Raw genomic sequence first — 16,730 nt, 5'->3', positions numbered from 1 at the left:
TCACAAAACTGAACATGAAAGTCATAGTAGAGTCTCATAGAGTACCATCCGTCTACTAACTCCATCATCTAGGACACCAATTCTCTAAAATATAACTTCTTCCCTGTTTTTCTACTCTTCACCATAGATTACACTCAATGCCCCAAATCCTAGCCTTAATTCAGAAACAAACTCTCACTATGACTTTCTGTAGTTCTTTTGAATTCTGTTGAACTCTATCCCTGTAAAGATAAAGGAAATAATCTTTATTTAATCTCTATTTTGTCTATAGTATATACAAAAGGAAGGAATAAACCAATGGTGTTTAAGGGTTTTCCAAAAGAACTATGAATAATTTTCTCTCTAAGTAAGAGCGATCATTCCTTGACCTCTCCAGCTATTTTTCCTTGATAATCTTTCCTTAAACACTATCTGTTTTTCAAAACTTGTTCTACTATTGAGGCATATAGGGTATGTATCTTTAAATCAACTTTCTTTATACCTACTATACTTCTTCCAAAGAATCATGATTTTATCAGTGCTGATCCTACTTTCACCCACAGAGATCACAACCCTTTCACATCTTAGAAAGGCATTTTTTAATGAGTTGCTGTGGTCAAAAAGATTAATTAAATAATGGCCAAAATCCTCTGGTGATGAGTCTCTCCAAACTTCACAAGGCTTGTCCCTAAGATGCCTTTGTCAGGTCTTTATTTCAAGTCTATGCAGCAGAGTAGAACCTGCCAGTGAATGAGCTCTGCTGGCATAGCCTTGGAGAGCCCAGTATCACCTACACCTGGCAGTGGGATCCTTCAGTATTCTTTGAGAAGAAAGCCTGCTCTATACACATTCAAAAAGGCTTGTGAATTTCTCTCATACACAATTATTAACATGTGCACATATATGCATATACATATACACAATTTTTAGCTATGAGTAGATATTTAATCATGCTCCAGTTCCCTGGCTATCTGGAGCCCTTATGAAATGAGATGTTCTTTATAACCAGATTTTCCAAATATGAAGCTGAGATATTATTCCTTTAAGTACCAACACATTACTTTAACCCTTTCAGATGGAAATCTTTCACACATCTGCTACATACTTCCTTGTGCTCTTTTTAAATCGAAGACTTTTATTTTTACAAAATGTTCATTTATGAATATGTCTCTCTCTTTTCCCTAGTAGCAAGTGATTCCTTGCAATAAAGATTTCAGAGAAAGAATAAAAAGCAGCTCAGCAAATCCAAAAATTAATTGAATCTACATTCATAGAACTAACTTCGGCAGTGAAGAGAAAGAGGTGAATTTCTAAAACTCTTCAACAATTCCAAGGTTGGCCTTTATAATTAAAGAGTTCAGTTTCATTTTTTGTTTTTGTTGTTCCATTTAAATTGCTATTATAATTTCGTATATTATTTCCCCACTTGTTTTCTTCTCTCTGTTTTAGTTTATGTTAGTATCCACGTATTTATCTTAAATTTTTTGTCATTTCTTGCTGTGTAGTAATGATCCATTACATTTACACATACCATAATTTCCTTAGCCAACATCCAATTAATGAACTTCCCCCCCCCCCCAATTTTTGGATACTACAAAAATTGATAATGTGAATATTTTGACATATGAGGGCCTTTTTATCATTGGCCTCATTTGGGGCATATATTTAACAGTATGATCTTTTTGTCAGATGCTTTGGATTTTTTCAACTTGTTGGCATGTTTAAAAGTTGTGTATCAAAATGAATATGTCAATCCATAATTCCACCAACAAGGAATTAATGTCTGTCTTCCTATGCCTTTCTAACGTTGACTATTAACATTAATACCTAACTATTAGCTATTGACATTGACTTATCTTTAATATTCACTATCTGTGGATACTGAGGAAGTCACTTATATCTACCTCAGTTTCCCCAAGTATAAAATGGAAATAATAGTAGCACCTATCTCCTACAGTTGCTGTGAGGATCAAAAGAGTTAATATTTTAAAATCACTTAGGACAGTGTCTGGCACACAGTAGATGCTTAACCCTTCTTCACATTTCCTTCTTTCTCATATTTACCAATTTCCTGTGTGAGAAGTGAAACCTCATCATTGTTTTGATTTTATGAAATTTTCCTTTTTCATTTTATTTCTCCTCTTTCTAGTCTATTATGAATTTTATTTTGCAAATCATTCTCTCTTCTGAGAGGAGAGTATCCAGAGTGTGAACTTCTTCTATTTCCTTGTTATTACATTTTTACATTTTGTTCTTTATTCTTTTTTTCCTACTCTACCTCACTCTTAGCAATATTAATTCTTGGAAGAAGCACCATTGAATGTAAACAGTGGTGTATGGTGACAATCACTCTCTGAACCCGCTTAGGGGAAAGAATATTTGTCAAATGAAAGTCATGTGAGACATTTCTCAATGGGACTAGGACATCAAGGACCCAGGAATTCTACAGAATAAAGAAAGGTGGAGAGGGTCAAATGGAACTAAGTCCAAAAGCAATTCATCTTTATGGCCAAGATATTGGATTCAAGAAACCATGGGATGGGAAAGTCCTCTTCCTTGCTAACATGGCATCAATTTGTCAGGGACCTGGCTTCTGTTTTTTGTTGTTGAACCACACTGTTTAATAAGGGCAAACATATAACCCTGAGATGGGGGAAGAAAGTCAGTTTGCCATTCAGAGGTAGGTTGTGGACCACGTAGGATATGTGGATTGTCTAATTGGTATGAGGAATCCCTTTGGACAAACGTTGGCTACCTCATCCTTGGTAAGATCATATGATACCACTCCATAACTCTTTCTGTTCTTGAAATAGCATCAACATGGTTGTTTATTTATGCAAAAGTTCTCTGAGATTTCTTATGTTTGCTGATATGCTCCATAAATAACTATATGTGGTGGAAGAAATAAACAAAATTCTTCCATTCATCCTGATCTCAAAGGGAAGAACCTTTGATTGTTCAGTCATATTCTCTGCCACAATGCTCAGACTGGGACATTCTAGGTGCCCAGGGAATCTGAGGTCCCTTAAGCACTATCCTGAGACAACAAAAGGGTCCCTAAAATTTTGATTTTCAGATTCTCAAGGATCAGGGATGGAAATAGGATCTGGGCTAACCCTGGGATATAGGTGTGAGCACAGACACAGAGAACTGCTGTAGCCTGGGCATCCTAAGGTCCCTACTTCAGTGGTTTCTGATCACTCTGAGGTTTGCTCAGGGAAATCTTCTTTCCCTGCAGGACAAAGAACTTCCCATGGTTTATTTGTGATTATCTGTAGTGCACTGGGAGACTACCATGCACTGACACTGGCTTTGTTGGCAAGAATAGCCTTTGTTGTTGCCTAAGGGCTTCTAGATGAACTTGTATGCTGTTTTGGGATGGAAGAATCATTTACTATAGTTTCTCATTGAATTTCTTGAGGTTTTGATGTAGTAGGTACATGGGAGTTAGGTCCTCTGCTTTACATTTTGGAAATCAATTTGGCTAGTAATCCCCAAAATTCTATTTCTTATTTTGCTTGTTTGAGATTATTATATTTTGGATATATAATGGATATATATGTATATATAAGGGACTTATGTGACTAAAATATATATAATTATATACATGTAATATATTAAAATACATAAAGAACTTAGATGACTAAGTCCTTTGGATTTTTAGTTTTCAAATATATAATTGTGTATAGTAGTTGCTAATGATTCCTTTTATTCCTTATGTTTTTTGTGAATTCACTTGATTAATTATTTTTATTTTTGCAACTTGATAGTCCTCTCACTTTTTAAAATTAGCTTACCTTATGGTTAGTCAATTAAAAAAAATTTTTAAAGCTTGTTTTTTTTCACTATTATAAGTTTCTATTTTTGAGTTTCTCTATTTCTCCTCTAATTATTGATTCCTTTTTTAAAATCACTTTTTAAATTGCTTCTCTGTTTATTTTCTAGTCATTTTAATTTTATGTTCAGGTTGTTGATACTTTTTCTATAGTGATATAAGTTTTCAACTATATACATTCTTACCTAAGGAATAACTTAATATCCCATAAACTTTGGTATATCATCTCAATTTTATTATCCTTAACATAATTGTTATTTTTATAATTTGTTTCTTGCTATATTCATTATTAAGCATGTCATCATTTAGTCACCATTTAATTCTTTACCTTTTGCTCACATTTCCTTTTTTAATTATCCTTTTCATTATGTTACAGTCTATAAAAATGCTCATTATTCTGTTTTCTTTACATTTATTTGTAGTTTCATTATGCCCTAGAACATGATCAGCTTGAGTAAATTTACTAAGAGATATTGAGAAATATGTATATTCCCCTCTATAAGCTGTTCAGTGAAATATAATTTTTCTCAACATTCTATTCAGCTCTTTATTATTCTTCTTGTCTTCCTTTTGGATTTGTACATCTTTTAAAAAGGAATATTATGGTTTGTACTATATAAAATTGTGAGAAAGATGGTTTCAGAAAAATCTGAGAAGACTTTTATGTATTGATGCAAAGTAAAGTAAGCAGAACAAGGAGAACATTGTATGTTCTCAGCAATATTATAATGATGATCAACTCTGCAAGACTTTGCTACTCAGATCAAGACAATGATTTAAGATAATTCCAAAGGATCCTTGATAAAAAGTGCTATCCACCTCCAAAGAAAAAACTAATGAGCTCATTGCAGATTGCAGCATACTCTTTTTTACTTACTTTATTTTTCTTGCATTTTTGTGGTGGCAGGATGTATGTGAGCATATTTGTGTATTTTGCAACATGATTAACAGAGAAATATGTTTTGCATAATTTCACATGTATAATTGATATAGTCTTGCTTCCCTTCTCAATCAGTGGTGGAGGAACAGGATAGAATTTAGAGCTCAGCATTTTAAAAGAATGGTGTTAAAAATTATAATAAAATGTATTGGGGAAATATTTAACAAAAACAAAATTTAAAAAAAAGGGGACTATTAAAGTTTCCTGATACTATATCATATTACTATCAGTGGTATAAAGTGACTAGATATGGTAGGCTTGGGCAGTCATCAAAGTTTAGGAATAGTGAATCAAGGACATGGATGCCAATGCATTATTGCTGGAGTTGTGAATTGATCCAACCATTTCTGGAGGGCAATTTGGAACTATACCCAAAGGGCTATAAAACTGTACATACCTCTTCATCCAGTAATACCACTACTGGGTCTGTATCTCAAAGAAATTGGACATTGAGGGGATGTCCATCAATTGGAGAGTGACTGAACAAATTGTGGTACATGTTGACAATGGAATTAGAATCTTGACCCAGGCTCCCATGTGATTCTCTGTCACATGTTCCCTGTCAATCATTTTGCAAAATAATTTTGCAACAAGAAGTCTTTGCTTACTACAGCTATAAGAAATGATAAGCAAGATAATTTCAGAAAAAGCTGGAAAGATCTGTAGCAGCTGATACAGAGCGAAATAAACAGAACAGGGAAAACATTGTACACAATACGAGCAATATTGGACAATGATTTTCTATGAAAAAGACGATCATCTGGGACAACTGAAAGACATGATGAGGAATGCTATCTACCTCCAGAGAAAGGATTATTGGAGTCGTCTTTCACATCCATGTAATTTTGGTTTTATTCTGGGGTTTTGTTTATATATGACTTTGCTTTTTCAACAATGATCAATATGTAAGTGTGTTTTCCATGACAATAAGAAAATGGAAAAAAAAGGATCAGGGACATGGATTCTAAATGCCTCATTTATAGAATGCTAGTCCAGATTGAGGTGGGAGAGATAAGGCAACAGAGGCAGTAAGAGCTGGGTAGATGGCAAGAGAGCCTGGGTGATTTACTGTGCAAAAATAGAACACTTACAATCATCCTCCTGGATTGCCCTTGCTGACTCCCTCTTCTCCCTAACTATCTTAGTGTGGGTATCGGTTTATTGAAGTTTTAGCTAGATATAACATCCTTCTAGAAACAACTAGATGGCTTAATAGATAAAGTATTGGGACTGGAGTCAGGTAGACCTGAGTTCAAATATGGCCTCAGATACTTATTAGCTGTGTGACTTTGGATAAGTCACTTAACCTCTGTTTACTGGAAAGAAAAATGGCAAACCACTCCAGTATCTTTTCCAGGAAAAATCCCTAGATGCTATGGTCTACAAGATCACAAAGAGTAGCATGCAACTGAATGAACTAAACAACAACAACAACATCTTTCTTAAGTGGCAATGAGGAGGACTACAGATTCTGTTTGCATCCTGCTCAAGTGGGAGGAGAGACCTGAAACTATCCAGATAGGCTTCTAGGATTTTGAGTTTTCAATCATATCCTATCACTTGTCTTGGCGCTGTGGAGTGACTTGGAAAATTCAATGAATAAAGAGTTAAAAAAAAAACAAAGAAGGGGAAGTATTCTCCCATTAAGCAGACTGACAACAATTTTAATAGTAAACACAAAAGTAGTCTCTTCTTTCTAGACTGAGAAGCTTTCCCAAGAAGGATCTAATTCTCTCTCCTGCTGAAGCTTTCTCCCTCATACTATGAGGCACCTGCAGGAAATCTGGAAGCATTCCTCCCTCCCTGAGATTACCTAGCACTATTCATTCATGGGCTTCCAAAGTTAAAATATATTTCTCTATACAAAAATATGTAGAAGAGAAGAAGGCATGTTTGTTTACTCTTTTTATCAACTTTATCCTTGGCTAGCTATCAGTCAGCATGAGAACAGCAAGTAACATTTTTACTTTTATATACATGGACTGGTCTTATTGATGACTAACACTCTCCCAATTGATGGCAAAAACTATAGATACATTGAAGGATAGTAGGTTGTTCTCTTCCACTTTTTCCTCCTCTTCTTAATCTCCCTTTCCTTGGTTAATTAAACATAAGGGGGGGGGGGAAGATAGTAAATTATGGGCCACTGCACTTGCAAATAGTTTAATGACTACAGATACCACTGAGTTCTCAAACTGCTGCTTAGGAACTCCCTTGTCATCTCAGAAAGAGCTAGGAGAGGAAGAAACAAAAAGAAGAGCTTGAGTTGAGACTTAAGTATCTGAAAATGGCAGAATCTCTTAGGGAACACATGACCCTGTTCCTTGCAATGTGATGGAGAGGATTCATTAAAGTAGAATACCAAAGACAAGATAGAAAACCCCCATAAATAGTTAGAAGAACAGGATATATCTTGCCCCACTCCAAGGACTAAGTAATGGTTCTTAACCTTGGAAATCTGTGAGACTTTTAAAAATATTTTAATAACTATATTTCAGTAGAATTTATTTTCTTCCTATTTTATTTTATACATTTAAAAACATTATAAGAAGAGAGCCAAAGGTTTCCCCAGGCTATTAAGGATTCAGTCAATAAGTATTTTATTAGACCTTGCCTATGTGCCAGCCACTTTGCTAAGTACTGGAGATACAGAGCAAGGCAAAAGATAGTCCTGCCCTCAAGGAGCAGCAAAACAGCAACTATACACAAATAAACCATATATAAGAAATAGGAAACAATTAAAAGGAAAGGCACTAGAATTGAGGAGAATTTAGAAAGGTTAAATGGAGAAGGTGGCATTTAAGTTGGGACTTAAAGGAAGCCATGGAAGCCAGGAGGTAGAGATTTGAAAGAAATGCATTCCAGGCACAGGGACAGCCAGAGAAACTGCCCGGAGCTGAGAAATGGAGTATCTTGTTCATGAAACAACAAGGAGGCCAGTGTTACTGGATCAAAGAGTTCATGATAGACGGATTGAGAGTGTAAGGTGTAAGAAGACTGGAAAGATATGAGGGGGTTTGGCTTTGAAAGGCTTTGTTAGATTATAATACACAAAAAATTGAGAATCCCTAGACCATGGGATTTAGCCTAACCTCCTTCTCTTTGTGCATGTCCTCATTCCATTCTGTCAGGTGAGCTCACCTGTATTCCAACAGGCAGAATAATGGTAGAGGAATGTTAAATGAGCCAAGAGGGAAAAGCCTCGATCTACTGCCCTGATCAGTTCTAATCCCGCTGTTTTAGCTCTCCCTAATCTGCAACTGTGAATGTGCCTGATGCTTCACTGCCCACCCACACATTGTAGCTGTGGGAGGCTGGACACCTATGACTCAAGCTTTATGTGCCGGAGCTTTGGTGCGTAAGAGGCAGATGACAGGACTTGAAAGCTGTGCCCTTTCCAAGTTCTGTCTACCTCACTGGCAATGCCACATGTGGCTTCAAAGTTATTGCAAGTCCTTGACAATCTAAATGAATTTTACACTAAAAATATCTATAAGGAAACACTCCAGGGTCAAGAGGTATACTACTTACTGGCAGGCTCTGACAGCATTGATAGGGAAGAAAATCTCTATATCTATGCAACTCTAATGATTTTAAGAGTTGTTTTAAACCTTTTGATATAATTTTTCTTTTTATTACTTAATGAAAGTTGTTTGTTTGGGAAGGAGGGAGGAGAAAGATAACATTATCCTGTTGTCATTTAAGGGAAGAAGGACTTTTATCCATTTAACAACACAAAGGCGAAGAGGTCTGGGAAATCTGGGCACCTCAGAGGCAATAAAAAGAAAGGAGCTGATACCTCGGCATTTCTAGGGTCCAGACCTCTTATAAAATAGAGTATGTATCCTATAAAATGGTGTTTACTTGTTCTCAACCTCCCTGCTCAGGGGATCTCTTTGAATGGGCTTTTTTCCAGCTTACTGATCAAGATGTGTCTTGATATGCCATATGCAAAAATTTTGTAGAAATGAGGACCAAGAACTAGTTAAAGTTATAGACCAATACAAATGCAAGTTATTTGAAGGAAAGTACTTCAAGCTGAGGTCATGCCATACAGAATGGGGACAGTGGTCCAATGTAGCTAAGGTCATGGTAGCCTACCATCATAGATAAAGAAGTTATGCTGCCAGACTTCTATGTCCCACAATTTACAGAGGATCTCCCACAGCCTACATCCAATTTTCCCTCATGTTCTTTCCCCCCGGGAACTCTCTAAGCACATAGTAATGGCCCATTCACACCGGGCTTTGGCCCAAGCATGATCTCATGCCTGACATATTTTTATTCTGCTCTGTTCACTCTTAAAGTCTTAGAATTGAGGTCATATAAGACAAACTATCACATTTTATAGCTGAGGAATCTGAGACCCAGAAAAGGTTAGGTGACTACTCAAGTTCATAAAACCAGTAAGTAGGAGAAACAGGACTGGAATCAAGTTCCTCTAACCTCAAGTCCAGGGGTCTTCCCATTACCCTTCTGGCTGCCTTTTACCCTCCCTCATCCATATTTATACTACATAAGAGCCAGAAAAAATCTCTATAACGGTTTCATCCCCGTGTCTATTGGTTATCTTTAGCAGTGTTCTGACTGGCAGTACTCCTCTCTCCTGCCCCTTTCCAATATGAGGAATAGTCCAGATTCCAGCTATATTACCAGCTATTTTGCTTACTGAGTATCTTTCTGGGGTAGGTGGCAGCTGGTTAAATCAACTATGGATCAGGAACCTTTCAAGAAAGTGATATTTCAGGATATAATTTTTACTACCACAACATGTACTCAGTCTATTTACATAACAGTAATACCAGACTTGTTACAGGCATTCAATAACAATGTGATGATGATTAGAATGATGATATAATAGCTCTTGATTTCAACATGTCCTAGTTTACTCTGGTTCTGTGGTCTGAATGCTGAGAAAAAATTCACTTTAGAAATATCAATACTTGGTTATGTTTCAAAAAAAATCTGTAATTCCATTGATGTGTGTATGCCTTCCACCAATTTAGCTTCTAAACACTCCACATCTTAGTATATGATGTTATTGAGTTACTATGTATAATCAGCTATGTCTGACCTATTATATTTAGTATAGTGGCTGCAAGATTGGTACAGAATGATCTCATGAAGTAGCCACGATCGCAAGTAGGACTACTCAAGACAGTATGATTCATCTGGCACAAACACTAGCAGCAAAACAATTCAAAGCATGAGCCATTTCTGAGATTGTTGTTTATCTTTCTTTTTCCACACAAAGAAAAAATTGTTATAATTTTCTAAATCTGGCTTCCTATTCATCTGAGTCACCATGGTAAATAATTAGACAGGGAAAAGGTACAAGACCTGTAAGGTCATTACTATGGGGAACTCCCAAATAAAAGAATTCTTTCAAGTAGATTGGCACCTTATCAACAAGTAGATAGAGTTGCCTGGAACACTGAAAGTTTTAAGTAACTTGTTCAGGGTCACACAGTCAATATGTGTACTAGATGTGGGACTAGAACACAAGTCTTTCTGCCTTCAAAGCCATCTCTCTATCTGCTAGGCAATGTTGCTCTCAGAAGATTAGAAAGAACTTCAAAACATAATAAAGTTGATAGAAAGCTTTGCTCCTCAATTACAGAGATGTTGCTTTATTTGGGTGTATTTTTTATTACCACCTATCACTTAATAATTCAGTATAAAAGGGCTTCAATGATTTGTAATATACATAAGTAGGTCCATTGCAACTCAATACAGAAACCAAAAATGAAGGCCAAAGACTTAACTTAAAAAAAAATCTCATTAAAGTGGAAAAAGGAAATACAGAGGAAAGTAGGTGCTGAATGGCCACCATTTTTGTATTAGGATTTTGGGGGAACTGGTGACTTAACATGAAGTATCCCTCAATGCCTTGGGAGGATTAGAGAGTAAACTGTTTGTAGGCATTCAACAAGAAGGGACTGATGCAAATATGCTCTGTGTCTTTAGGAACCATACCTTGCACTTAGTATGGCACTTGGGAGTCCATTGGAAACTGCCACGTGGATTTTGTTGTGACTTTTGGTTTACAATACAGGTTATAGCACTCAAAAAGACATTTCTTGGTTGTCCAGAATCCCAGTGACCTCACCAGAATTGGCGACAAATGTGCCAAATACACTTTAGTAGATTTAATAAGGACAAAATGGTGAGTGAGTAGGAGTGGGGGTTCTTATTAACTTTAAAAGCTTATCCAAAACACTTATGAAAAATGCTATCCACCTCCAGAGAAGGAACTAATAGCATTGGAATGGAGATTAAAGCATACTTTTAAAGCTTTATTATTCTTGGGGGTTTTGTCTGTATTTTCTTTTATGAGATGGCTAATATCATGTATATTAAATTGACTTCTCAAGTAGTGGGGAGAGGAGATAAGGTAGGAGAGAATATAGAATACAAAATTCTTTTCCCATTTGAATTAGTTTATTTAGTCAATTTCGAACATTATTCCTTGGTTACAATAATCACATTATTTCTCTCCCTCCCCTCTACCCACCCTTTCAACAGCCCATGCGCAATTTCATTGGGTATTACTTGTGTCCTTGATCAGAACCTAATTCCATGTTGTTAATGTTTGCATTAGGATGTTCATTTAGTCTACATCCCCAACCATATCCCTTCGATCCATGTATTCAAGCAGTTGTTTTCCCTTGGTGTTTTTACTCCCATAGTATTTCCTCTAAATGTGGATACTGCTTTTTATCATAGATTCCTCCAAGTTGTTCAGGATCACTGCATTACCACTAATGGAGAAGTCCATTACATTCGATTGTACCACAGTGTATCAGTCAATGTGTACAGTGTTTTCCTGGTTCTGTTCCTCTCACTCTGCATCAATTCCTGGAGGTTGTTCCAGTCTCCATGGAATTCCTCCACTTTATTATTCCTTTGAGCACAATAGTATTCCATCACCAACAGATACCACAATTTGTTCAGCCATTCCCCAATTGAAGGGCATCCCCTCATTTTCCAATTTTTTGCCACCACAAAGAGCACAGCTATGAATATTTTTGTACATGTCTTTTTCTTATTATCTCTTTAGGGTACCAACCCAGCAGTGCTATGGCTGGATCAAAGGCCACATAGTCTTTTAGCGCCCTTTGGGCATAGTTACAAATTGCTCTCCAGAATGGTTGGATCAATTCACAACTCCACCAGCAATGCATTAATGTCACAACTCTGCCATCTCCCTTCAAGCATTCATTACTTTCCTTTGCTGTCATGTTAGCCAATCTGCTAGATGTGAGGTGATACCTCAGAATGATTTTGATTTTCATTTCTCTGATTATAAGAGATTTAGAGTACCTTTTCATGTGCTTTTTAATAGTTTTGATTTCTTTAACTGATAATAGAGGTGATAATGGGCATCCTTGTTTCACTCCTGATCTGACTGGGAAGGCTTCTAGTTTATCCCCATTGCAGATGATGTTTGCTGATGGTTTTAGATAGGTATTGTTTATTATTTTTAGGAAAGGCCCTTCTATTCCTATACTTTCTAGTGTTTTCAGTAGGAATGGGTGTTGTATTTTATCAAAGACATTTTCTGCATCTAGAGATAATCATGTGATTTTTGTCAGTTTGCTTGTTAATATGGTCAATTATGTGGATGGTTTTCCTAATATTGAACCATCTTTGCCTTCCTGGTATGAATCCTACCTGGTCATAATGAATAACCCTTGTGATGACTTGCTGGAGTCTTTTTGCTAGTATCCTATTTAAGATTTTTGCATATATTCATTAAGGAGATTGGTCTATAGTTTTCTTTATCTCTTTTTGACCTGCCTGGATTTGGAATCAGTACCATATTTGTGTCATAAAATGAATTTGGTAAAAAAGTGGGTTTTTTTGTTTTGTTTTGTTTTTCTCCCCTCCCCCCTTTTTAAATTACCTTTTGATGATTCTCTTGAGTTTTGTGCTTGGGCATCAAATTTTCTGTTCAGTTCTGGTCTTTTCTTTACAAATTCTTGGAATTCTTCTATTTTGTTGAATGGCCATACTTTCCCCTTTAAGAATATAGTCAGTTTTGCTGGGTATTTGATTCTTGGTTGTAGAAGTAGTTCCCTTGCTTTCCGGAATATCATATTTCATGCCTTTAAGTCCTTCAGTGTGGATGCAGCCAGATCCTGCATTATCCTCATTGTGGTTCCATGGAATCTGAATGACTTCTTCTTGGCAGCTTGTAATATCTTCTCTTTGGTCTGATAGGTCTTGAATTTGGCTATAGCATTCCTGGGTGTTGTCTGTTGGGGATTAAGTACAGGAGATGATCTGTGGATTCTTTCAATCTCTACTTTTCCTTCTTGTTCTAGAATATCAGGGCAGTTTTCTTGAATAATTTCCTGTAATATTCTGTCCAGGATTTTTCTTTTGTCATGGTCTTCTGGTAGACCAATGATTCTTAAATTGTCTCTCCTCAAACAATTTTCTAAATCCTCTGTTTTGTGAATGAGATGCTTCATATTTTCCTCAATTTTTTCATTCTTTTGGTTTTGTTTTATAGTGTCCTGATGCCTCGTGAGGTCACTTAATTCTAGTTGTTGTATTCTGGTTCTTAAAGACAGGATTTTTTCCCTGGCTTTTTGGTCATCCTTCTCCTTCTGGTCTGATTTTCTTTGGAGGTCATCTTTCATTCTCTTTACCTCATCTCTCATCTCCTTTGCCTCATCTTTCATTTTATTTTCCTCATCTTTCATCTCCTTTGCCTCATTTTCAAGCTGGTTGATTTGGGCTTTCAAGACACTATTTTCTGTTTCCAGATGACTTATCTTAGTTTTTAAATTCTTTTCCCAATTGTCTTCAGCCTCTCTTAATTGTGTTTTGAATTGCATTTTGAGTTCTTCCAAAGCCTATATCCAATTTGCTGGGATTTCTGTTTTATTATTTGCCTCCTCCTGTGTATTGTTTGTTCTTGGTTCATTGCCTGTGCAGAAGCCGTCAATTGTAATTCCTTTCTTCTTTTTCTGTTGTTTGCTCATATTTACCCCTTCTTTGCTCCCTGTATTTGTCTGTGCTTTTGCTCCTCTCATTTTTTTGGTTTTGGGGCTTTCTGTCAGTCTCCCCTCTTGGAGCTTTATCAGATCTCTCAGTGCAGTCTCTGGGGGAGGAGTGTTGAACTTTGAGCTTCCCTGTCCTCTGGAGGCTAGAACTCAAATTTTTAAAGAAAGAATGCTAAAATTTTTGCTTATCTATACATTAGAAAAAAAAAGAAAATTGAAATTTAATAAAAAGAAAAACGTTTAAAAGAGGAGAGCCAGATCTGTTCTCTCTCCAAAAATGCATGTTTCTCTCTTCTCTCTCTTCCAGAGTAGATTGGGTAAAGAACCTCAGTACAGGACCCAGGTGTCCTACTCCATTAGAAAACCTTTAGGATTTTGGACCTCCAGGTCCCCTGTTAAATTAAAGAAATAAAGAAATGAAAGAATTCCTTTTTACACCACCAAGGGGTGAGATGTGGTGGAATCAATAAACAAAGGCCTTAATTCTATTCAGGCTAGGCTAGTTTTTCTTTAAAAACTTTAAAAATCATCCTCAGGACTTAATAGCCCAAAAGAGTAAAGGCTCCGGTCATTGATGTGGCTTCCTAGGAAGAATACAAAATAAAGATATTAATAATCAACATCTCTTCCTTCAGTCTTCTGACTGGTAGGGTATTTGGGGCAACATAGAGGCAAGAAAGCCATGCCCAACTATGTCTTTGCTGAATATCCTTTCCCTGCTTTGAATATTTTTCCTTGTTATGACTAAATTAATTCTCAAATGTTCTCATTTTATCCCACATTTCAAACCTAATTTACCAGACAAGCCTATTACACTGTGCAGAAAAATACAAACAAACAAAACTTGTCACCTGGTGACCAAGCTTCTGGTGATTTGTCTCTCAGAATTTAGCCTCTGTAGTCACTGGAAAGTAGCCTCCAGAAAGCATAAATACACCAGTTCACATTTCTTATGTCAAACACCTTTACTATTTGCCTCATATTCTTCCTTCACCTTATGATGAACCAGGAACTGGTGAGTGCAATGCTGCATATTAGCTGCCAGTATCATGCATATTTACAGTTTGAAATATAAATTCCACCCCTTCCTCCTATGCAAGGCTTGTATATTGTCAGAACTACACATAAAACATTCTCCTATGTACCATAATAGCAGCTTCTGTGATTTACATTATGTACAGTCTTGGAGTTAAATACTAACACAGGTATCCGAATATATTCTCTTGCAGCACTGTCTGAAAATTGCTATGCCCAAAAAACTTTTGCTCATTAATCATTTTACTACTCCCAACCTTACTGCCATCCCATGAATTATAACAGGGCTCTGAAAAAGTCCTTGGCAAGGAGGAGGATGCAGTATCCCCTTCAGTTATAGGTCACAGAAATTTTAGGATGGTTTCTAAAGAGCATACCAAAAAGCAGTCATTCCAGCTTAGCTCAGCCCTGTTCAGTATTGCTTCTCTCTCATTGCCCATGTCTTCTCTCTTTGTTCCTTCTTAGGATATCTCTAGATGGAGTTGGCTTTAGTTATGTAGCTATTGTTACTTCTAGTAGAATAAATGTCTATCCAAGAGCAGAGAATATTCATTGATGGCTAGTGTGGTGGTCTAGTAAGCCTCAAAGATTATCAGATATCTCAGGATCTGAAAAGCATTTAGGTTTACCAAGCTACAATCCAGGATGCTGGCTGGCATTACCAGAATGCAAGCTGACAGTTCTGGGGAATCTACATCCACAGTCTTAATTGTTGTTTCTGGTTTGCTGATAGTTGGAAGACATGGGCTAAAGATATGAGTTCAACCTTACCAAACATATTTATTTATCTGAGTTCACTGCTGTGAGATTAGGAAACCTGAAAATGTTCAATGCTTGAATGCGTTTGATCAACTGATCAGAGGATCATCTGCACCTATCCTGATATTTTTAGAGGTTTGTTTTCAAACAAAGAACCATTGAACTTCTCAATACATCAACCGCTAAAATCCTTTATAGGCAACAACCACTTTGGCGGCAGGTTGCTGTTATAACTTAATGTGGTCCAGTCTTCTTATATTCGAATTGTCTTCAGAGGCATGAAAGATTAAGTTTTGACATCTTCTGACAGTAGAAATATTGTGGACTAGTAAATGACTATTATATCATGGAAAGCTACAATGTGAAAGGAAATAAATAGTTGAGAATTTGTATTCCCATCCTGGTTGGTTATCCCTAAATATATATACTTGTCTTAAAGGCACAATTATATTAAATTTTTTTCAATTATGCTAAAAGATTTGTGATGAAGATATTTATATGAAAATTTATAGTGAGGCAAATTCCTACAAACAGCCCAGCAAGAATTAAAAAGGGTATCAGATGAAACAATGATTAATAAGAAAAAAGAGAGGCTCACACTGGGAATCTTCTCCATCCAGACCGGGACAGCACAAGCAGTCAGCCAGAAGCCTGCAGGTATTCTAAGTTGGAATATTAGAAGGGAAGATGGGAGGGAGCTGAAATCAGTGGGATTTTAGTTCTCGACTAGGAGAGGTATATAAAGGATGGAGCCAGCTCCCAATATGTCGCTGTGTAGGATGTCAGTCCCAGACAGCATGTGTGCTCCTAAGAGTCTACCAATGGGCCTGAAGCCATAGTTTATGTTGGTGCCACAAGAGCCTGGGATAGGTCCAAATAGTCCCTGGTCTATTAAGAGGAAGACAGCACAGCATCTGAGCAATCCACATAAAAGGCTGGCTTGAGGCTGAGATCAATGTGATCTCTACTGTTGAGTTGGAGCCAGTCAGAAGAGAGAGCCAATTCACAGTTTTGTCAAGGAGAAGGAGACTTGCACTGGGCTAAGACTAGCACATACTGCCAGGGGCTACCAGGATACAGGGGCAGAAGGCAGAGACAGCAGAGTACAAAACCTAGTAACAACCACCCCATATGGAACTAATTAACCAGGTGGCAGAAGCAATGGTAT

Source organism: Monodelphis domestica, chromosome 1 (genome assembly GCF_027887165.1).
Source record: "Monodelphis domestica isolate mMonDom1 chromosome 1, mMonDom1.pri, whole genome shotgun sequence".
In the NCBI taxonomy this organism is placed as follows: Eukaryota; Metazoa; Chordata; class Mammalia; order Didelphimorphia; family Didelphidae; genus Monodelphis; species Monodelphis domestica.
The sequence above is the reverse complement of the archived record's forward strand: the minus strand, read 5'-3'. Positions refer to the sequence as shown.